The sequence below is a fragment of the Pinus tabuliformis genome, chromosome 1_1 (assembly GCF_031772625.1).
Source record: "Pinus tabuliformis cultivar Carrire ecotype Pingquan chromosome 1_1, CPIR1, whole genome shotgun sequence".
Lineage (NCBI taxonomy): Eukaryota > Viridiplantae > Streptophyta > Pinopsida > Pinales > Pinaceae > Pinus > Pinus tabuliformis.
Window position 1 is genome coordinate 214,662,560 of NC_142297.1, and position 5,313 is coordinate 214,667,872.

General features: G+C 36.0%; 1 pseudogene; it reads right to left on the bottom strand.

Annotated features, from left to right (window-relative positions):
* Positions 1 to 608: 608 nt before the first annotated feature.
* Positions 609 to 2,201, bottom strand: LOC149212308 (putative UDP-rhamnose:rhamnosyltransferase 1; annotated as a pseudogene).
* Between the last annotated feature and the right edge of the window lie 3,112 nt (positions 2,202 to 5,313).

The following is a 5,313-nucleotide window of genomic DNA, read 5'->3' on the forward strand; positions in this document are numbered from 1 at the left end:
AAACCTGTAACTTCCTAGAAAGAAACAGTCTCAACCATTAATCCTATTCAAACTATATAACCATGTATATCCTTTCTTTCTTAATATAATTGATGAACAATTTTTTATGACATCAGTATGTGCAAATATATAATATAGAAATAGGTGTTATGAATGGGGACAGATATAATAATATTTTACACGATACCAGAGACAAAATAAATTGAAACTTTACCTCTGCATGGAAAACAACTGTCACAGACTGCTTGTGGTTAGATAAAGCCCACCAGATATTGGAAATATGTTCTGAGATCATACAGCAAATCAGCTGTGCTTGTACAGGAAGTTCATACACAGAGGAGAATGCATTCGCTATAGAGAAAATGATTTCTGGTTGAAAAAATATGTGCTGCAGTAACAAGTGCTCAAATCGATACTTGAGCGCTCAACCCAGATAAAAATTTGAATAACAAAACATCGAATGTTGTAGCTTTAAATTTTCTACAGCAAGTACCATTTAAAATAAACAGTAATAATTATGAATATTAATAATAACAGTGGCTAAATTTAATGTTGAACCTCCCCAAATTTCTGCAACAAGTGATTTATCATAATTTAAAAAATAAAAATAAAAACAAAACAGCAACAAGCTTCACTCTTTTATTATTTTTTCACATATTTGATCTATATTGCGTTTGGAAGTAACATCATTACATTATATGCTTTTCCTCTTGTAGTTCTCGCCCAACTGTTCAAGCTTTTGAATGAAATCATGGATGTAACTCTGCTTACTGGCCGCTATAATATCACAGGCTTTGGCTGCCTTCGACCTCAACTTCTCCCCCTCCACTCCCGACATTGCTATTGTTAATGTTTTGGATATTTTTTCTCTCAGAAAAGAGCCATCCTCTCCCCTTTCGATTTCGATCCCCGCTTTCAATTCCGTAGCTATTAGCCGGGCATTGAAACCCTGATCATATTGAATGGGGAGGAAGATGAGGGGTATTCCGAAGCTCAGTGATTCCATGGTGGAGCTCCATCCTCCATGGCTCAGAAACCCACCAACCGAAGAATGCGAGAGGATCCGTGCCTGCGGTACCCAGCCCTGAACGACAAGCCCCCGGTCCTGGGTTCGAATCACGAATCCCTCAGGAAGGAGTCCAAGGGGGTCCTCTCCGCCACCGTTCGAATACTGCGGAAAACGAAGACACCAGAGGAACGGGAACCCGCTCGCTTCCAATCCCAGTGCCAGCTCTTGGATTTGTTCTCCGGACAAAACTACCTCGCTGCCGAATGACACAAAAATGGCCGAGGCCGCCCTCTGGCGGTCCAGCCATTGCAGCAGATCGGAGCCCTCGCTGCTGTCGACGCCGGACTGGACGGCGAGCGTGAGTGGACCGACAGAAAACACGGGAACTCCGATGGCGTGATGTAAATAATTGATATACTTGTCTTCCTCTTCAAAGCACGATTTCACAATTACGGCCACGCATCCCTCCAGGCATCTGGCCAACCGATACATCGGACTCATGTGTCCGGGAATTCCTCTGTACAAAATTAACATATCCGTCGCTTCGTACGGCCTGGAAGTGATCGCCGAAGATGGAAACCCCAGGGGTGGAGCCGCCAATTCCTCCGCAGTTATTTTCTGGTTCCCTAATCTACAAGGGTGGAAAACCTGGCAACAGAATGCGGTGGAAAAGCCTGAGAAATAAATGGCCGGAATCTTCAACTCCGCAGCAGCACTCGGCGTCCAATACTGGAGGAAGTCGTGGATGACATAATCCGGCCGGAGCTGTCCTAGAAGGCTTCGGAATGACTTTTCCATCCCGTCCATGGCCTTCGAAAGAAGAAAAATCATTTCTGGCGGGATGTCTGCGGTGCATTCAGCACCGGGTGCGAGGCCCTCGTGGGCGGTAACGGTAGTTCCAGCAGATCGATCCGGCCCGGCCACTCCTGGAGGTGTAACGAAGGCCGCATTCTGGAAATGTTAACAGGCGTTGAAAGGAAGGAGATTCTGTGGCCATGGACTGCAAAGGCCTTTGAGAGCTCTAAGAAAGGATTTATGTGATCCTGAGCCAACCATGGAAACATCAGAAAGTGAAGCTTTTTTTGGGCATTGTGATCATCCATCATATGATCGCACACCTCCTTTTGCAGATTCGTGGCATGAGAAAGATGGATTATATGGCTCGGCCATCATGGACCATATAAAGAACAAAGAGCAAAAGTGATATTTAAATAGAGATTTAAACCCAGATTAGAGGAATATCTTATCATCTTATCACGGGCTTTTACCATTGTTATAAAAAAAGGGTTAATATAGGGGTACTATAAAATTGAAGAAGGGATATAGATTCCGCGAAAGGGAATCTTATAGGGATTTAAGAATTGAAGTGATATTTAATAGATGGAAAAGGGTTGGATCCTCGGTTATTTTATTATTATGAGTAAATTTATGCGTTGAGGGGATCAAATTTTTTGAGGTATATATATATATTTTTTTTCAGTTTGAAAGTTTGCATCTAGAGGGATTTGATCTTTCTCTGAGCATAATAGATTTAGTGTTAGATGGATCTAAGTTGGTTCTAGTTGAGGGCAACAATGTTACATTTTTAGTTTATTATTATTATGTATATGTTTGAGATTGACTTCAAAATTTACATTATGTTTTTTTTGTTTGGCATGGCTATATCATTCTCTTCTTTAATTTAATCTTTGTTGCTTGGCTTGAATGGTTTATACATCTTTGTTTGGATGCTTTGAGTAGTTTGTGTGTTTATCTGTGTGGATTTGGATGATAATGTTTGTGAATGTTAAAGTTCTTGTGTTATATTTTTATATGTGTATAGAGTGATATCTATTTCATTTAATTTTAGGTATCACAACTTATGACAACTAATTAATTCTCAATAGTATCCCTCGAGGTATTACTAAATGTATCTTCAAGATTAGTTTAGATATCATTTAATTTTAGATATCACAACTTATGACAATTAATTAATTCTCTATAGTGTCCTTCCAGGTATTACTAAGTGTATCTTGAATATTAGTTTTAATAATTTATTGTGTCAAGATTACACTTGAAATATTTTTTTTCTTTGCTAATGTTTGAAATAATTTATTTCCTTCAAGAATATTTTGATGATTTTTTATCTATAATCTATTAACAAAGTCAAGAAATAATGTATTTTTGATTTTTTTTTCTAATGAGTGGCTAGAATTATAAAATATTTACATTATTTGTTTCTCCAAACAATTATCACATCCCCTTGAAGAATATTTTGATTTATTCTGAATGTTTATAAATATATATTTTCCTCTTATAAATATTATGAATACATTATTATATGCATTTATCTATTAGTAATTTTGAATATATGTAATTGTCTATTAATAATTAGTTGATGATGTAGAATGGGGTCATCTTATCAAGCATTAATTTTCACTTTGCAGGAGGATTGATTCTGCACATCTATTTCATTTTAATTCTAGGTATCACAACTTTTAACAACTAATTAATTCTTAATAGTGTCATTTTACATATTATTGTATATCTTGGAAATGTTATTATTATTATCTGATTTTAAGGTCACGGCCAAGCTAGACACGAAATTGGTGTATAAAACCCCCTTATTTGTGGGACAAGGGACCCACCTCGGCTCAACGATTTGATTAATAATATCTACAACGTTAAGATTAACAACATCTAATGCATCTAATGCAAACAATCAAATAAGATTAAAAAGGAACATCTACATTGAAATCAATGCATCTAATGCAAGCAATCAAATGAGATTAGAAATCAACATCTACACTAAAATTAATGCATCTAGTGAAAGCAATCAAATAGGATTAGAAATCCAAATCTACACTGAAATAAATGCATCTAGTGCAAGCAATAAAAAAGGATTAGAAATCAACATCTACATTGAAATCAATGCATCTAGAGCAAACAATCAAATAGGATTAGAAATCAACATCTACACTAAAATCAATGCATCTAGTGTAAGCAATTGAATAGAATTCTAAGAAAACATCATCTACACTAAAATCAATGCATCTAGTGCAAGAAATATTCTTCCCTCTCTCTCCCCTCCATCTAATCTTGAAAAATATTTTTAATAATTTACAGTCTCAAGATTAACAACATCCAATCCATCTAATGTGAGCAATCAAATAAGATTAGAAAACAACATCTACACTAAAATTAATGTGTCTAATGCAAGCAATAAAATAAGATTAGAAATTAACATCTACACTAAAATCAATGCATCTAATGCAAGCAATCAAATATAATTAGAAATCAGCATCTACACTAAAATTAATGCATCTAGTGGACGTAATAAAATAGGATTAGAAATCACCATCTACATTGAAATCAATGCATTTAGAGCAAGCAATCAAATAAGATTAGAAATAAACGTCTACACTGACATCAATGCATCTAGTGCAAATAATCAAATATAATTAGAAATCAATATCTACAGTTAAATCAATGCATCTAGTGCAAAAAATCAAATAGGATTATAAATCATCATCTACACTGAAACCAATGCATATTCTACAATAAATCTTCTTCCCTCTCTCCCCCTACATCTATATCTATATCTCCCTTCATCTCTCCTTCTTTGTCTCTCTATCTCACCGCCCAAACACACATGCTCCTTCTCTCCATCCATATATATATATATATATATATATATAGATATATATATATATATATATATATATATATATATATATATATATATATATATCCCTCCCTCCCTCCTTCTCTCTCTCTCTCTTCTTCCCTCTCTTCACCTTCCATCTATATCCCTATCTCCCTATACCTCTCCTTTATCTCTCTATATCACCGACAAAGCATACACACTCTTTCTCCATATCTATCTATCTGTTGTAGGGAAAAGTATCCAATATGGAATGCCCTTATCCCACTCTAAGGGTGATAGTACCTCAGCAACAAACAAGACAAAACTATCTAAGTTTTCTTCTTTATGAAATGTAAATAGAGGAGAAGGATGTAACCAACCGATGTCTTCCGCTAGTTTGCTGATCCAATCTCACTCCTTCTGCTTGCTCCTCGCTGCTTGCTTCTTCACTGGCCCAGCTACACCAAGTTCCTGCAAAATGGCAAGAGAAGGAAACTACAAGAAGCATACATTCATAACTAGTTTAAGGATTAGAATAAACTAAATATACAAGTACAACAAAACATCATTGAGATACATGCATATAGAAGAAACTCAAATGGCTTTATTGATGAAGAAGTAAAGTTCAGGAAGTGATACAACCAAATGAGGCCCAATCCAGCATCACCTTCCCAGCAGA